Genomic DNA, 19,268 nt, shown 5'->3' with positions numbered 1-19,268 from the left:
CACACACACACACACACACACACACACACACCAGCATTCTTTTCTGTTGAGACTGAGTATTTCAAATTCGTGTCAACCCAGTATATGGGCAGGCAATTAGATTTGGCCCCACAGGATAAGTGTGTCTGCCATCTGCCATCCTGGTTTTAATTTCAGAGATTTCTTTTTCTTTCTTCCCCCAAGTTAAGCACTTAGTTCCAAGGAAAGGTCTGTCACACAGGGCAATAGGCCTCTTCCACTACTTGAGGATTTTTCAAAGAGATTCAGCGTATGTGGCATTCAAAACACAATGAGAACAAATTGGAGGACCCTGGGTGAGGTGATCTGAAGGGAGTTTGTGCTGGAACCATCAAGTATGAATTGAGAAAAGGGAGGTAAACATGATTTTGACCTTCAGGATTCTATCTTTTTTTAATGTAATTTTATTCTTTGTGAATTTCATGCAGGCATAGAATGCATTTCCATCATTCTCATCCCCAGTTCTCCCTCTAACTCCTCCCAGATCCACCCTTTACCACTTTTTCAGTAGAGCCGTCCACTGGAGCATGGCTGGCCCAACAGAGACTGGGGTTAGAGTGATAGGTGTCGCCATGGGCTCTGGAATTTGAACACTTGGTCCTCAGTTATTAGCACAGGCTGGGAGGCTTAGGAGGTATGGCTTCCCTGGAGGAAGTACATCACTGGGGACAGATTTATCAAGTTTAAAGACTTCTACCATTTCAATTTCTCTCTCTCTGCTTCCTGTTTATTGCTTAGGATGTGAGCTCTCAGATCTCAGCTTACTGTTCCAGTTGCCATGGCTGTCTGCTGCCATGTTTTCCTGCCATGATGATGATGATGATGATGATGATGATGATGATGGATTTTTATCCCTCTGGAACATAAGCTCAAATAAACCCTTCCTTCTATGAATTTCCATGCCTTGGTCATGGTGTTTCATCATAGCAATATAAAAGCAACGTATACAATGCCTACATCCTTAAAGAAAGCTGACCCTGTCCCTGCAGAAGTCACCCACTGTCCTCAGCAGAGAGGGGGGTCTCGTGAGGTCCTTTCCTGTTCTGGAGTACTGACTAGCTTGATCGAGTGCGTGTCTTGTATAGGTGAACGCAGGTGCAGTTACAGAATTTGTACTGACAAAGTAGGTAGGAAGGGCAACAGAGAGGTGCACTGTGTTATCTATCCCTAGGTTCCTTTTGGAGCTTGTATCAGTGACAATGTAGAGCACAGAGAAGATGCTGGTGCTGAACACGATTCCATCCTGTCCATTCCATCCTGTTTTCCGCTTCACAGCTGCAGCCTTGGACAAGTGCTTTCCACATGCATTGTTCTGGGAACGTAAAGAGCGGAAAGCATCAAATGCTCCCGCATCTGCAGATGCAGAGAGCTGTCTGGAGAGCGGTGGCTTGCGATGGTAAAAACCCAAGTGTGTGAGGCCTAATTGGAGTTAAACTTCTTTACTGTTAAAGGTTTCCCTTTTAACTATCAAGACCTGGAGAGACTTGGAAGAGACCCATTATGCTTTAAGTCCGTGGCTTTTCCTAAGATAAATGAGGAATTGATTAACCAGCTAGAGAAGGAGGTCTGGGCTTCCAATCAGATGATTTCTGCCTCTGCAGGAATCAGAGACTGAGACCTTTTAGGTTTTGAAAGCTGTGTTAGTCATTTTTTTTTTAATCATTGTGTCAAATATCTGAGAAGAAAATTACTTATAAGAGACATTTGTTCTGACTCACGGTTTTAAGAGGTTTCTGTCCACTGTCAGCTGGCTGCTCTATTTCCGCCCTTTGCCGAGACACTGTCATGGAGGACAGTGTATGGCAGAGCAGAGCTGCTCGGCCTAAGGTGTCAGGAAGCAGAGAGAGGAACAAGAACGTCTCAAGGAGAAGCTATACTTCCCACTTCCCCTGACTAGGATCCGACACCCAGTGCTAGCATATTGGGAACCCTTCAAAGGTTCACTCACTCACATGTCAGAGCCCCTAGGACTCTCCGACACTCCCAAAGGCCCATCAGCTGGCAGCCAGGCCTCAATGTGAGTCTTCAGAGGATGCCAGACTGCAGCTGTAACGATAGCTAAGTCCACACCTTTGTACATTGAATTTCTTGGTGTCTTGGGATTTAAGAAATCGTCTCTGGTACTGAGAAGATGGACTAGTCAGTAAACTGTTTGCCGTATGGCCATGGAGACCTGAGTTTGTTCCACAAAACCCACATACGAAGTTGAGTGTGGAGGCGCACACCTGTAACCCCAAAGCCTGGAACAGGTAGGCCACTTCGACTTGCTGGACAGTCAACCTAGCCTTACCAGTGACTTCAAGCCAGTGAGAGACACTTTGTCTCAAAAAATAAGGTAGATGGCCCCTGAGGCCATCTGAGGTTGACCTCTAGCCTGTACATACACACATGTGCATGCATACTGTCTCCACATGTTTGTACACACACCCAAAAAAATGTGTGCAGAATTGGTAATGATGTAGTTTACACACTTGGTTATGGGTACTGGTTATTTCTTGGTGTCTAATACTGAGACAACAAATCTGAAGCTGAAAACAGAATGGTGGACAAAGAGAGACAGAAACAGAAAAGGGAGGCGAATGAAAGCTTAGCTTCTGAACAGAGACCTCCAAGGCTATAACGCCTTGCACTGCTCATTTATTTCTCCAGGTCATTCCTCTGTTGCCCTGCTCTACCCCTGCTTGTCCTTTCTGCCCTGGCTACTCTGGCCTTCTTTCCTCTAGCATGTCAGCACCTTTGTTTCACTACCAATTCAGCAACATCAGTGACTAGGATTAACAGAACTGTTGTAGCTCTGGGTTGACGGTTCTCAGCTGGGCGGTCCTTCTATCCTATGTGATGTTTGTTAGGACTATAGCCTTGCAAAGGTTCTGCTCGGAAAGGGCACTTGCCCACATGGCTAGCAGCAAGAACACAGCTGAGGTAGTCTATCGGAAGATACATTAACCAGGGTTCTACTGAGAAACAGAACAGAAGAGGGTATGTATGTAAATTATTTATAGCGAAGAATTGGCTTATGGGATTGTGAAAGTGGGAAAGCCCTAAGATCACAAAGTGAACTGACAGACTGACAGGTAAGGGAGTCAGTAGTATAGTATACAGTAATATAGTAATAAAAAACTAGCCCAAATGTAAGAGACTGAGAATCGGGGGAACCGATGGTGTAGTTCTCCCTAAAGGCTACAAGACTAAAGATCCAGGAAGAACAAGCTAGTGTTTCAGACGAGTCTGAAGGTAGGGGTGGGGGAAGCCTGCCCTATCTCAGGATTGAGGAAGAGTGCTCTCCTTGTGCCAGAGAGAGAGAGAGAGAGACAGAGAGACAGAGAGAGAGAGAGACAGAGAGAGAGAGAGAGACAGACAGAGAGACAGAGAGACAGAGACAGAGACAAAGACACACACACAGAGAGAGAGAGAGAGAGAGAGAGAGAGAGGGAGACAGAGAGACAGAGACAGAGACAGAGACAGAGACAGAGACAGAGACAGAGAACCATGTTGGATTTTTCAGGGTTTCAGCTGATTGAATAAGGCCTACTCACATTGTGGGAGGAAATCTTTACCTAGCCTGCCAATTTAAATGATAATCTCATCCAAAAATAGTCTTACAGAAACACTGAGAATTTGTTTTGATCAAATAGCTAGGACTCATGACCCAGTGAAATTGGAATATAAAGTGGACCAGGATGGGATGCCTGTCTTCTGTACCAGGTGATCTCCTCACACAGTTGGGTGTTTCATAGTGTGTGACTAGATGCAAGTTTGTCAGAGCAGAAGCTTTGGCTCTGTTAAGGCACCTTGGCAGTCCCACGATACTACTCCTACCATGTTTGTTTATCAAATCAAGTGACCAGCCCAGCCTACATTAAAGGTGGAAAGCAAATAGGCTCTACCTTTCCATAGGAAGGGTTTGGCAGAGACTCAATAGCTATTTCTTAAACTCTTGCAAGTCTCAAGGACTTTCTGCATACTGTCTTCCAGGACAATGTCCCTTCCTCCCCTATGCCCTAGACCAGTCTCATTCACCTTCCAGACCTTGTCCTTCTCCCTTCCTTCTGGGTAGACTTTCCTGAATTCCTCTCACAAACCTTAGGAACGGGGCAGGTCCCCGAAGCTTGCCCACGCATGCTGTTGTCATCCTCTTTTATCACAGCTGTGCTTGGTCATTTGCACTTCACCAGTGTGGCTAGTCTTAACTATATTTGCTGACATTGCTGGTTAGGGTGAGAGGGTTGTGAAGACAGCCGTAAAGGGGAAGGGCCTGGGTATAGGTTCTGGTTCTGCCTCTTTTTATCCATGCCACTTTGGACAGGTTATAAGTATTCTCTGAGCTACAAAACCTGAAGAATAATAAAGTCCCTCTCTTGCTGGAATGAGTGGAACAGATTCAAAGCCCTCTGTGGATGCTGACACACTGCATGTGAGATGTCTTTTCCGTCACCCCTTCCCCCTCTTTCTCAACTCCTATGAGAAAGACAACAATATGCTTCTTCAAATTCCGGTACATGTGGGACACAGCTGTGACTTCCTGGTGTGGTGATATAGCTTGAGGCAGGAAGGAGAGAGCCCTATCTAGCAGATAACAGTTGTAATAGTTGCAGATGTGTAAGTTCAACTAACTACCTTTGGTGCCTATCTGATGGGAGGCAGAGACCAGGTGAGACTCCCTACTTGAGACTATCACACTCCACCTAGAGCACTGTAGGATTTTCCTTGGGAAGATTCAGGACCTGAGGGCAGCGATGAGAACATAGGAGGGTGTGGAGAAAATATGTTGGCTTCTAATCTAGCTAACCAAATTGAACCCATGGAATTCAAAATAAAATGTGGATCCTAAAAAGCTGAGCTTCATTACCGACCCTGAGAGATAATCAGACAAGGGTGATGGTACCCCTGTCTTCAGGCTATAGTACAAATATAGACTCAGGAGATTTTTTAAAAAGCAAAACATCTAAACAAACAAAAATCTAAAGTAAATATGACCAATTTCTTATAAGCAGATGAATGCTGGCCTAGAAAACCTTGTCCTTTTAGATTAGCAAGGAGGTCACCAAAGAGCATTATGGGTAGATCAGGATGACCACGACCTGTTTGAACAGGCCAAGGATGTGCTCAAGTGAGGTTAACTGTGATGATTCATAGAAAAGCATCCATCAGGCTGAAGTCCAGAAGTTCATGATGAAACATAAAAGAAAAAAACAAAACAAAACAATGCATTCCCTTGAAAGCTAGTTGATAGAACTGGGTGTCATGGCACACATCTGTGATCCCAGAATGTGGGCGGCCGAGGTAGGATTGTCATGGCAATGATCCAAGCCAGTCTGAGAGACCACCAGTACGAAAACAAAACAAGAAATAAAAACAGGTGAACAACAACAAAATAAAAACCCCTACTAAATTAGAGGGAAGGATCAGCATTTTAGATAAAAGCAAGGGACTTAGCGTTTTATGGATTTTTTTTTGTTTGTTTGCTTAATTTCCGTAAGAACACCAGTTCTAGGTAACTAAATAGTAGGTGAGGAAAAGTTTCTGTTTGCAGAAGCATAATAGCTAATAAATTAAGCGGGCAGGCTGAGCAGAGAGTGTCACCATTTGGCAGTCCCTAATGGCTTAATGGATCTCCTTTCTAAGCAATAATAGCTGCTAACATTGCAAAATAAGGAGATAGCCAGTCATTACTCACTTCCCATGGAAGTCCCTAAATGCCGCCTGTGACGTAGGTTAAGGGGGATTAGAGCTGAATTTAATCAAGTGTTGAAATCAGGAATCAACAAATCTCTCCCAGCAAAGCACTCAACAGTAATATCTGGGGTGTTGTGGACCCAGGTTCTATGGCAATGAACACTTGACTGTGTCACTATAACTTTGAAGCAACTACAGTCCGTATGTAAATAAATGGGTGTGGCTGTGTCTCAATAAAACTTTATAAATAAAGAGGCCATGGGCTAGATTTGACCTGTCAGTCATGCTAACATATACAGAAAATGTGAAAATACAGAAGGCAGAAGAAATAATAGAAAGATCTAGAGTGTGGGAAGATATATCAGAAAGGATCCAGTTTCACCAACAAATAAACTATGAGAAAGGGACAGGGAGACAGACAGACAGAAAGACTAGCTTTGAACTTGGAGACTGGCCCCTTTACCAGGCCAATATCACAGAGATAACAGCTGACATGGAGAAGCCATCACAGGATAAAGGGACACAGCAACATTTTGTTGTTGTTCTCGTGATTTTGTTATCATTTTCCGATAGTTTTTATTTCTTTGCTTTGTTTAAAGAAGACAGTCTCTAATTGGCTCCAGAGAGAAAGAGAACAGCTGGCCTGCGAGCCAAGGAGGAAGGCAACTCAGAGGCCACGGAGACAAGGACATGTTAGTAGGGAACCTGAACAGGAATCCGTCAGAAGTTCACTTGAAATAGTGCGAGGGGAACCAAACCTACTTGACGACGGTGCACAAGGGGAGACATGCGCTGTGTGCCTCCAGTTACTCATGAGAGCATCATGGGAGGAGTGAGAGAATTGTGGGGAAAATGTGGCCGCAATTGTGCTTCCCAGTGAGTTAGCCTCTCTCTGTTCAGCGAGATGTCCTTGGAACGCCTATCACTGTGCTTAAGTTATGCACAGCTGTGGTTAGCTCTGTCCCAATTGAACTCTGATTTTGTGTGCTAGGCATACCCTAAGCCTTTCTTCCCTGTGATGTTGCTACATTGCTTCACAATAACTTTTACAGCTGCACAATATATCAACTTAAACTGCCATCGTTCATATAGCATTTCCTTATTTTTAGGCTTGCAGGCTGCTTCCAATCTCGTACTGTTATGAAAATATTGCAATAACTACTTCCCTTCTTTTAGGCTATTGCCTTACTGTAATTATTGAATATTTGTTATTGCCACAAAAGAAGTTTGTTGAAACAAAGACATTAATATTTTTAAGGCTGTTAAAACAGAATGAAAAAAAAATTGCTCTTCAAGAGAATATCCTTGCTACACCAACCCCAGCACAAATGCTCTGTTTTCTGACGGGGCCTCTTCTCTCTGTGTCTCAGGGGCTGGGGGTTGTTCACGGTTCCTTGCATCGTCAGAAATTGGGCCTCCCATGCATCCCTCTGGATTTGCTTTGTGTCCTCTCTGATGTGAACTAAGGGTCAGGAAGCTGGCACTTCTTGCATTTAGTCATTTTTCCTATCTTTTCCTTTACAGTATTTGATGGATTTTCTGTTTCAATGTTGTGGGTGCATGATCATCTTTATTTTGTTGTGGAACTCTTCAGCACACCCTAGCTCAGCATCAGAATTTTTTTTTTAACTTTTGTTCATTCATTTCATTCATTCATTCATTCATTCATTCATTCACTCAGTCACTCACCCAGTCAGTCATTGTGTGATGGGTTATACTCATGGAATGGCTTATGTGTGGAGGTCAGAAAACATCTCGTCTTAGTCGGTTCTCTCCTTTTACCTTGTGGATCCCAGGGACCAAACTCAGGGCATCAGGTGCGTTTACCTGCCAAACTGTCTCAACAGCCAGAATTCTACTGCATTTCATTAAATGCACACTCTACCTCATTAAATGCAGTGAGACAGAATAACTCATTCTTTTAACAAGCTCATGCGATGCTGAGCCACCAAGTAACCACCTAGCCCCTCTAGCCTGCTGTGAGAAACACAGGGCCCACAGTGAATCCAGCTTTCCCTGTGTAGTCTTAACAGTTTATTTCTCTGGGTTCTTAGAGTAAAACAAACAAAACAAAACTTAAGCTAGGATCTGTTTATGCAGCTTAGGCTGGCCCTGAACTTCCAATCAGCCTGCCTCAGCCGCTCTAGTTCTGAGATATCCTAGGTGTGTGGCACCATGCCTGACTTGGGTTCTTAGATTTTAAATGTTGGGCCTCAAGTAAAGTCTTCCATGTGAACTGATTCTTCTCTGCTGTTCACTGTTGATAATACACCAGCTCCTATGTGTGGAGTGTTTTCTGTGGGTCAGGAGCTTTGAGAAGGACATTTTGTCTTCATGAGAATTTTGAGAGAAGCTACTACTGTTACTACCACCACCCCTGCCTCTCACTGTCAGAAAGGCAGAGAAATGGAGGCCAAATGTAATTTCGCCAAGATTATAAATGCATTCAGAAGTTGAACTGGCGTTTTTGAGTAAACCAGACATTTTCGTAATGGCCGTACGTTTTAATGCACTTGGTTGGTAGGAAGCAGAAAAAGAGGGTGGCTCAGAGGAGAAAGTGATCAGCCTCTGCCTGAAGCCAGATGCAGTGGGAACATTTCCCAGGGGCAAAGGGAGGCTCAGTGAAGATGAGACCAGGGCACAGAGAGACCTGGTGTCAAGTCCAGAAGGCATGGACAGTGATTTGGCAATGCTCTTGGGGCTGTGAGGAGAGCTACCCAGAGTGGGAAGAGAGGGGATAAGAGACAGTCTCAGTGAGACCCACCTTCCAGCAATGTGTTCCTTGGGGCTGGTGTCCTTATCCCCACCTTGCCTTCTCTGAGATGTTATGAGGCACAGAGGAACCAGTGATAGGACCATACTAGAACTCAACCATTCCTCGTGTTGGTGTTTATAACGCAAAGGCTAGGAAAGAGGAGGAAATCTATCTATTGGGCATTTTCTTCCCCACCACAGTGTCTTTGTGTCTCTGTCACTGGTCCTCAAACCTCCCTCACATGTTCACTCCAGCTGGCCACTGACCAATAGATGACCACACCAAGCCAACAGATATGCTTCACCAAGGAAATGGACAGCCAGACGATGCTTCCCACGTCTCTACCTTCATCCTCGTGTTCTATGCCTACCTACCTGTCCCTGCTCCTGTCAGAGGACAGCCTTACCCAAGGGCTTGTCCTTCAAGGCCTTCTCTCCTGCAGTCAACTCTTTCCTGGTGGGAGTGTGTCATAGTCACGTGTGCTGTTCTGGAAAATTCCATCTTGCAACAACCCCAAATAAGACTCTTTGCTGACCACTCTCTCTGTCGACTTTTACAGCCCTTGCCTCCCAAGGCCAGTGCTATTGCTGCCACTCCCTGCCAACTTCCTTTTCCTTTTGACAGCAATGGCCATTTCTGTGTACCTATTGGTGTGTGTGTGTGTGTGTGTGTGTGTGTGTGTGTGTGTGTATCCATCTCTGCTACCTGGTCCTGCTACAAGAAGGGGCTTTAAGGATCTGGGGCCTGAATCTTCCACCTGCCTGCTTCCTCCTCAGTAATTTACACAACCTCATTTTGCTGACAACATCCCTCCAAGTTACAGGACCACATGCCCATGGCATCTCCTCTTGCAAAGGATGTTTTCTAGAACTCTTAACATGCGTGTCAAACCAGACCCTGTTCTTGACCTCCCCACACTGAGTCTAACCTGTTCTCCGTGCCAGCTGTCCTGAAAAACTTGGATAGAAGCAGAGTGAGGAGAAGCCAAGAGTAGAAGGGAGGTGCTGCTGACATTCTGTAGAATAGAAAGAAACTGTTCCATTAGGGCCTGGTTGTACCCTGACCCTGAGCATTTAAAACAACCACGTGGATGCTGTTTGAAGCCACTGGGGAAGATGCACAACAGCCCCTAGTTCTCCCGTGACTTCCCTCACTATGACTTCCTGCTGTAGTTAGAATAAAATCCTAGCTCCTCACCATGGCTTACGAGCTCCCGTCTTCATTCTGCCCCCTGCTCTGCTTCTACACAGGATGCTGCATCTGTATTCTCTTGTTCCTCAGGCCTACTGCACATGCACTGGCTCAGGGTCTTTGCAGTGGTTGTTCTCTGGACCCTTGTGATAGTTCTTATTGAGGTTGGGTTCTTTCTATTCTTCAAAAGCCAGGATGGTGTTTCTCAGAGGGACGTTTTCCTAGCCACCTTTGTTACTCTAACGGGCCACCATGTCTGTTTCCATGCCAGTGTCACTCTGAGTCTGTAGCTGTCTTATCTACAGATGGCTTATTCCTGGTTGAACACAAATTCTACGCAAACAACATTTGGTTTTATATTATAGCCATCACCTTGGAGTTTTGCAGGCTTATGTATCATAGAGCCTAAATTTTTTTGATAAGTAATGGGATGGGGATGTGGCTCATTTGGTAGAATGCTTATATACCATGCATGAAGCCCTGGGTTCCAATACCTAGTGCCCCATAAACATAGTATGATGTCCCCTGTCTGACATCTCAGCTATGCAGGAAGGAGTATCAGAAGTTTTGGGCCATCCTCAGCTATGATAGAGGTCAACGCCAACCTGGATTAGAGACCTGTCAATGAGTGTCCATTGGAGACAGCTTTAATTCACAAAGGCAAATGATCGTGCATATCAGTGCTTCTTAGTGTCAGAGAGTGTGCAGAGCAGCTAGATCCTGGTAAAATAAGATGCTGGTTCTATACTCTTGGGGACATTTGGCTGAGCCTAGGATTCTGCATAGCTATTGGGCACCCTGGTGACGCCAAGCAGCTGGTACCACAGCCTGTCAAAAGGCAGAGCATTTAACTGGACTATTTAACAGCTGCTTAAGTCTCGTTTGTTTTGATAGAAAGTGTCCACAGATAATCGCTATCCTTTATTCTAGTGTCTTTCCTTACATTTAAAGCTGATAGTGTTATATTGTGTATATATCCATTTGGAGGTTTTCTGTTTTTCAAGTGTGTGAGACCCATCTTTAAAAGTCAAGGCTGCTTCTCAGAATTCATTCACCAATAGATTTCCACACTTCAGAACTGCTGCGGCTTCCACTTGTGTGCCTCTGGTTTGCTGTGACCCAGAGAAGGGATGTTGTCCATCCCTGGGACATCTGGTGTCCAAGTGTGACACTGGCCTGGAATGGAAGGTCCCATCACTGATTTTCTCTGTAATCCCTTTCACCATTAGCTAATGTCTCTGAGACTTTGAGTCACCCACTTCTGGTGAATCATAGACTATTTGTTCATTGAGCTTCCCTAGGCAGCTTTGCTCTCTGGCCTGTGTCTGGTGTCCTGCTCTGTCCTTTATGCCAACATCAGCCTATCTCTTTCACTTAAGCAAAAGGAGCTGTGCCCTGTATATTCAGGGCATCAACCTAAGGTGATGCCTGTCAGGCTCCATGGCTTTAGCTGCAAATGCTCTTTCTTGGCTCTAAACCTATTGCTTTAGAGTTCATACTTGCTCATTAGAAGGACAGGGAGTGGGCTTAGCTACCATGTCTGAAGCCCTGGCTTTGTTCCCCAGCATAAATCCATATGGTGATACATGCCTGTAATCCAAGCTCTTGGGAAATGGCAGCAAGAGGACCAGAGGTTTCAGGTCATCTTGGGCTAACAAATAAACAAATAACAAACAAACAAATAAATAAAAACACCCCTCCCCAAGAATGTCAGGGAACATTAAATGAGGTCTCAGAAACAGCAAAGAGACACCCAGAAAGTATCCCTTTACTGGGGGCATGGTCTGGGGCTTATCATCTCCGAAATGCATTCCCTGGGGCCCTTGGCAGCTGCCCCCCATATCCTCTCTCCCCAGTTAATTTAATATCCATATAAACAAAGCCTTCACAACATTCAAAGAAATTTCAAGAAAGGCAGATGGGCCCATAAACTCCACAGGACAGTTGTCCCAGACCACACCACAGCCCAATCTGCTGTCACTGTTGCTTTGTGGTGAGGGTGGACCAGAGTCCACTGGGAAAGCAGGACTCCTGATGAGGCCAGGACTGGGCAGGGTCTGGAGGATGTATGGAGAGAACGGCCAGCTACACCAGAAAGGAAGCTTCTCTGGAGGATGGGCATCATGCAGAGGGTGTGGTCCCTCTTCCCTAGGCTTCCCAGTCTGGCTTCTCAGAACTGCCTGTGGTCAACTTCTCTGAAGTTCTCTGACAAGACAGCCTTGCTCCCAGATCCACTCCAAAGCTCCTTTCTGTGGGCAAGCAGTTTCTGCACCCGTCGATCTCACTCCCTTGATGCACAGAAATGAAACTGGCAGCATCCTGACTGAACTGACCCTCCCAATCTTGAGGCAGCCAGCCTTGGTCAAGACTGTGGAAGACAGAGGTATAGAAAGAGGGACACCAGTCCTACTTGTCCTTCCCTAAGTATGATGCCCAGCGTGGGGCAGTGGGGAGGGACATTCAGAGAAAGCAGTTGGAGGTTGGCAGCTGGGCAGGGGTGCAGCCCTTGCTTCACACGGAATCAGGAGATAATAGCATGGCATTCTCTCGGCCTGCCTGGTACCAGGCTGGCTCTCAGAACCCTCCTCGCATCCACTCCTCATACTGGGACAGTGCACAAGGCTCAAGGAGGCTGGTCGGTGCCTCTCATAATGTCAGAGCAGGGCTTGTGCTTGCTCAGAGCCCTGCTGTCTCCACCACAAGGAAGCTAAGGAGCAGAGGGGGCAGCTCCAGTGATGATGGGAATAGGGCCTGAGCAGCCAATCGTGGTATAAAGCTGGACCTTCACTGGACCTGGAATGCATGCTTTGATGAATGGAAGGCTGACTTGTGCTCCCTTCATCTCTTCCTCCCTCTCTCCTTCCCTCCTTCCCACCTTCCTTCCCTCTCTCCCTTCCTGCTGGGCCCTGCCATTTTCCGGATAACCCTCTGAGCTGGGCGCAAAATAAAGGGCTCCCTTGACCAGCAGGGCTTCTCCTTCTCTGACTTTGTTTGGGAAGCCAGCCGGAAACCACTCTGCCCTCTACGTGGGGAACGTCCCATAGCCTTGGTGAGATTACAGGTTCAGCTTCCTGTCCAGCTACCACCTGAGATTCCTGGAATGCCTCTCCGTGCAAACAAGGCATTCACAGAAGTTTAAAACTCTAGCCAATGATCATTTACCCTGAAAACTCCTTCCCATTCTCTGAGGTTCACAAATACCCCTGGTTCACCCCAAATAGGGTGCATGTGTTCAAACCCACCCTGAATAAAGTTGTGTGCACAGCTAAGGTTGTCTAAGAGAGATGTTTCATTGAAGATCATCAGAGGAGGCCTTTGCCTAAAAGAGCTGCATGACTAAGATCTTAGAGAAGGCCTTCTCCTGACAGGTTTTCCTCTCCCCCACCCCCCAGCACTCTACCAGCTAGATTGAGGTCCTGCAGAACTCTACCCATTCTGGACTCTGATTCATCCATCCAGCTGGGTGTGCAGCAACATCTGGGCACCCTAAAAAAGGAAGAAGCAGAGAACGAAGAACCACAGCTGGACCCCAAAACATATACCACACCTTCCTTCCTCTCTCTCTTCCCTCCCTCCCTTTCTTCCTTCCATCTTTCCTTCCTTCCCTTCTTCTTTTCCACCTTCCTCTCTCCCTTCCTCTCTTTCATCCTTCTTTCCTCTCTTCCATCTGTCCTTCTTTCCTCTCTTTTTTCCTTCCTTCTATCCATCCATCCATCCATCCATCCATTCTTCCTTCTTTCCTTCATTCTATCCTCCCTCCCTCCCTAACTCCCTTCCTCCCTTCCTTCCTCCCTTCCTTTCTCCTTCCCTACCTTCCTTCCTTCCTTCCTTCCTTCCTTCCTCCCCCTCTCTCTTCCATTTAGTCATTCAAGTGACTTACTGGCTGTATGTTTGTCTGTTTAGACAGTGCTGAAATGTGAAAAGCAGAATTACAATCCCCTACCTAACACACTAGTCTAGCCCTTAGGCAACATCAGCTACTGCTAACAATTTGATACCTTTTCTCTGATCATTTACACCAAACAAAATCTCCATGGCATTCTTCCACCTGCTTTTCTCCCCTTACTTCAGAGCCTGTGCAGTTTTCTCAGTGAGCCGTATGGCCCTCAAAGGGTAGACTTGTGAGGCTGGGAAGAACTGGACTACTGAAAGGTAGGTCCCAAGAAAAGGCAAGGAAAGCACCAGGGGAGGAATGTCAGGTTGCCTGAGAAACCTGAGATTAGTTTTTATCCGCCCAGCACAGTCCAAGTTGACCCTGAGTCTGGCAGAGGCCCTGCCTGGTCAATGCTGGTGGACGGTCACCCTGTGGGCTCCTGTTCTTGGGTTAGCATGCCCAGTTCCCTACTTCCTACATATCAAGGCAGGAGGACAAACCCCAGACAATCTGAACCTCTCAGGTTCAGCCACTGACTTATATGCCAGTAACCTTGAATGTCAAAGGGTGGAGTTGAGGGAGATGTTGCTTAGCAACAGCATCCATAGAGAGCCTGAGGGTTCAGTTGAAGTGAGTCCACACAATGGGAACTTCCACAGAAGCCAATTTTGTTCTCCAGCCACATTAATGGAAGCACGGCATTTAGGACAAAGGGGAGGCTGTCTAGCAGCCTCTGGGCCTGTCAGATGTCATCAGGAGTAATGAACTCTCTGAAGCATGTGATTTCTGAAGGGCCTGACACTCAGAGAGTATGGGCAGGGAAGAATGATCTTAGAAGAGAAGGTATTCTGAAGAAACTGAGGCTATGGAGCCAGAATGGGGTGCCATTTGCAAAACCTGTGAAGTCACTGTGCTTGGTTCCAGTGGCCCTAGAGTCGGGAGCACTTACTGCATAGTATAGCAGTGGACACACTATTCATCTGCTGGGAAACATTTCCTTCAGTTTTTAAAAAAAGTGATTGCACGTGTGATTTCTGAGGCTTCCCTTTGTCTCTCTCTCTCTCTCTCTCTGTGTGTGTGTGTGTGTGTGTGTGTCTAACTTTTCACCTACTCTTCATTAACTCCTAACGAACTCAAGTGTGGAACTGCGAACAGAGCCAGACTGCTCAGAGCAGCACTTTCTGTTCTGGCTTTTCTCCCTTCCTTCCTTCCTTCCTTCCTTCCTTCCTTGCTTCCTTCCTTCCTTCCTTCCTTTCTTATTCTCCCTCCTTTTTCCTTCTCTTTCTTTCTTTCCTTCTTCCTTTCTTTTTCCCTTTCTTTCTTTCTTTCTTTTTAAGATGTATGAATTTTGCATGTGTGTATGTGTGTATGTATGCATACCATATGTGTGCTGGTTGTCCTCTGAGTCTAGGAGAGAGTGTTGGATCCCCTGGAAGTGGAGTTACAAATGATTGTAAGTCAGTGCGTGTGTGCTGGGAACCAAACCCAGGTACCCTGCAAGAGCAAGTGCTCTTAACCACTGGTCATCTCTCTAGCTGTTTTGGCCTTCGTTTTTATTAACTGTGCTTTTCAAGTTGGGAGGAGTCATGAGAGTGGGGTCCAGACTGCTTTGGGGAGAGAGCACAGGCTTCTAAGACATTCAAGGCAATATCTTCAGCAGGAAGATTAAGTCTTTTGCCTTCCAATGACTATGGTTTTTTTTTTTCAGTAGTATACATTTTAATATTTACTTGACCAAGCCAGTTCAGTCAGTCAACAGGGTCTCGAGCGCAGAAGTGAGGATTGGAAAGAAAAAGACAATTAGACAAAGATTATAACATGACTCCAGCCAGTGCTGAGGCTGAAGCGGCTTTCATTTTTCCCATCCAGCTTTTCCACCATTCTAAGCACTAGCAGAGAATAGGGTCAGTTCTCAGATTAAAGACAAAGTGATTAAACAAGGCAAAGAACAAAGAGATCACAACAGGTAGTAATCAAACAAAGCAGTAAGCAAAGTCCCCAGAGTCACTGGGTCTGGGGGCTTATCAGGGTTACTAAGACAAAGAGAAGTCACACATTCCTTGGCTGTGTTCTCCATGATCCTTGCATTAGCTCAAATGTCAACATTCTTATCTGATCCTACTTCTTCCTCTAAAGCCCAGTGACAAGTACTTGCCAAATTTCTATAAGCAGCAAATTGCTATAAACGGCACCAAAGGCTCTCCACATTTATTTACACAGGATTTATGGCTTTTAAAAGCAATTAAAATTTTTGATAATATAATAGATATAATATAATAATATCATATAACACAATATAGTCTCATCATTTATCCTTTCCCTTTATTTATTCCAAACCCTCCTGGGTTCATACCTCCTTGTTCTACTTTAGATTCATGCCTTTTTCTTTCATTGCTGTTACATAAGTACATAGATATAGCCTTCTAAGTCCATATAATGTCACTTGTATGTATGTGTTTTCAGGGCTGACCTTTTTAGTATTGGATAACCAATCAGTGTGCGTTTCTCTGAGAAAGACAATGCCTCCTCTGCATTCCTTAGTTGCTGGTAGATTGTGGTGCAGGGCTGAGGCCTCCTGAGCCTTCCTCCACCCATATCAGCATCTCTATTGGAACACGACATCATTGTTCCAGTCATGTTTAGGCTGCTGGGTTGGTGAGACTTCACTGGTGTAGCTTCTGACATTGAGAGCCAGTGTCCCTCTTCCCCTCTTCCACTGTTGTCCCTGAGCCTCAGGCGGAGGTGTTGTGTTATAGTTGTATCAGTTGGGACGAGGCCCCACAACTCTGTATTTTGTGGGTTGTGCTTTTCTTTAACAATTGATCTGTTGCACAGGAAGGTTTTGTTTTTTTTTTTGTTTGTTTGTTTGTTTTGTTTTTTGATAAGATGTGAGAACTACACTTAGTTATAGGAACAAGGACAAATATGTAGAATGTAGCCTATGGATTATGCTGGTTTAGTAACATAGTGGTTGTAGGTTCTCCTATGGACCATAAGTCCAGGACCTATGACTTCACTAGCTCTGAGTAGTTGGCTAGGTTTCTAGTGCCAGTCGTGAGTCTCCTACTGTTGGACAGGTTTTCAATCTAATTAGAGAGCTTCTGGTTACTGCCAAGGTATGTGTGTCACTGCTGCAGCCTTAGGGTTACTGTGCCATGCTGTTTGTTATGGTGGCTCATAATTCTCACAGCTGGGTAGAACCGTTGGTTGTTTACATCCATTGGAACCTTGCATGGAGCTTTCTGGTTGAGTGGATATGAGTGATCCACAGACTATGCTCCCAGAACTATTGCTGTTTGTACTTAGTAAATATTCAGAGCTATGTAAGTCTTTGCTATTAACACTGAGAAGTTTTAATAAAAATTAATTCTGGAAAGAATTATTATTGTAACCCTCATTCTACCGATGGAAACAACTAAGGCAGAAGGGTTAAGAAGTTGCCAGAGATTATGTGGCCAGGTTGTCATCTCTTCCTGCAGGATGAACACTCACTCGATGGAAAAATTAAATCCTCAAAATCCTTGTGAAACATTGTCTAAATGTAATCCTTCTAAGGGCTCCTTCTCATCACTATCTGATCTCTTCCCTGCAACTTTGCCAAAGAGTAGCAGAACAAGAATGGTTTTTGGGAAGTGCAAATAGCTCCCTCCAAAATATGAAAGCACTTTTTTGCACTGAACAAAATGATTAAAGTCCCTTTCCTTAAATGGCACCATCAATTTAAGGACCAAGTAAAAAAGACGAGTCCTACCTCTAATTCCTTCACCAATTTTAGGAAGAGTGTTAACATAGCTGGTTGCTTGGTTGTGAATCTTCTCAGATCCTTTTAGGAAACTGACAGAATGCAAGTAATGGATAACTGGGGTGTGCTGTGTTCTAACCTCTGCTTGTGTTGATCACAAGTCTATGACGTCATTTGTTTATACTGCAGAGACAGAGAGCTTCATAGATCAGTGTCTGTGAGGGGGTCAAGCTTTGAGTAAGTATCCCAATTACAACTTCATTTTACATATAAGCAAATGGGATTGGGGGTGAAGTGGGGAGAGCTGATTTACCCATGTCCTTACTCATTTCCAGTTGCTTTTACGCCCCCTAACCATTGCCTTGGTCCCAAACATCTTTCTCACTATCTAGCTGTGAAATTTTGTGCAGGCTAGTTTGGTTTTGCTTTTGTTTTCATTTTGTTGTTCTTTGGAAGGTTGATTTTTCATTTGTTTGATAAAAAGTTCTTTGTCTGTTGATTTGGCTGTCTGGAACTTACTGTGTAGACCAGGCTGGCCTGGAATTAACCTGCCTCTGCCTCCCAAGCACAGAATCTATTATGCCTAGCTTAAAAATAATGGAACTCTTCACAGTCTGTGTGTCATTCTTGCTCCTGGCCTGTGCTAATCTTTGTAGTGTTCCAATGGTGTATGTGCGTCTGATGGGAACAGTACTGGCTGCTTTTTTGTCAACTTGACACAAGCTAGAGTTGTCTGGGGGAAGGAACTGCAACGGAAAAAATGTCTCCACCAGAGTGGCCTGTAGGCAAGTCTGTGGGGTATTTTCCTGATTAATGTGGGTGGTGCCGTCTCTGGGTGGGTGGTCTTGAGTTGTATAAGAAGTAAGCAATGGGAAGCAAGCCAGGAAGCATGATTCCTCCACAGACTCTGCTTCAGTTTCTGCCTTCAGTTTCCTCCCCTGACTTTCCCAGATGATAGACTACAGTCTCTAAGATTAAGTAGACCCTTTCCTCCCCAAGTTGCCTTGGCCATGGTGTTTTATCACAGCACAGGAAGCCTAAGATGCAGCTCTTAGCTGGTTGTGTGTTTATACCTTTAGCCTGTGTGTAAGTGGTGTGTCATGAGCCCCAGTTCTTTACTAGAACTCTATTCTTGCTCTTTGCATGGATTTTGCTGCTCTTTTCTCTAAAGGGTAGTTTGAGGGTGTAAAAATATTTTCCTGCCCTTTGGGTTTAGCTATGATACCTTCTCAGCATAATAACAGATCCTTAAAATGTCACTTGATTTTTGTGAGCTTCTCCTCACCAAGAGAGGAAAATGTCTACAGAGGTTTTTGTTCCCAGAGGATGATCCAGCCAGGCTCAACTTCAATAAATTTACTCCCATTCACAAATATATAATAAGCTAATTAAATAGTTGTTGCAATGGTTCATCAAAGGTAGACTGTAGACCCTTTTTAAGGGGCATGTGAAGTGACAATTATTTTAAATTAGCATGGAGATGTTTGTGCCTTTTTCTACACTATTGACCCATAAACTGATGTTCTGAAAGCAATGGGGTCTATATTTAAAAAACAAAACAAGATAAACCTACATTTAAAAAAAATTTCATGTGTATAGGAATTTTGCCTGCATGTATGTCTGTGTATCATTGGGCTTGCCTGGTGCCTGTAGAAGGTGTTTGATCTCCTAGAATCAGAGTTACAGACAGTTGTGAGCCACCGTGTAGGTGCTAAGAATGGAACCTGGGTCTTCTGGAAGAGTAACCAATGTTCTTAACCCATCTCTCCAGTAGCTTGTTTTCTATTTACAGATGACAAACTCCAGGTTCAAGGACAATATAGGTTGAAAATAAAATGATATAAGTATTGTGTAATCAGTGACCATAAAAAAATTGGAGTGGTTATTTAATGTTAGACAAACATATCTTAAAAGAAAAACTTAGTGTTGACCTGGGGAACATTTCACAATAATGAAAGAGTCGCTCCATTAGGAAAATACTAGACTCTATCTTTGCCAGTCTTCTGCTTCTG

Source organism: Mastomys coucha, unplaced genomic scaffold (genome assembly GCF_008632895.1).
Source record: "Mastomys coucha isolate ucsf_1 unplaced genomic scaffold, UCSF_Mcou_1 pScaffold20, whole genome shotgun sequence".
Classification (NCBI taxonomy): domain Eukaryota; kingdom Metazoa; phylum Chordata; class Mammalia; order Rodentia; family Muridae; genus Mastomys; species Mastomys coucha.
This window is presented reverse-complemented; position numbering follows the sequence as displayed.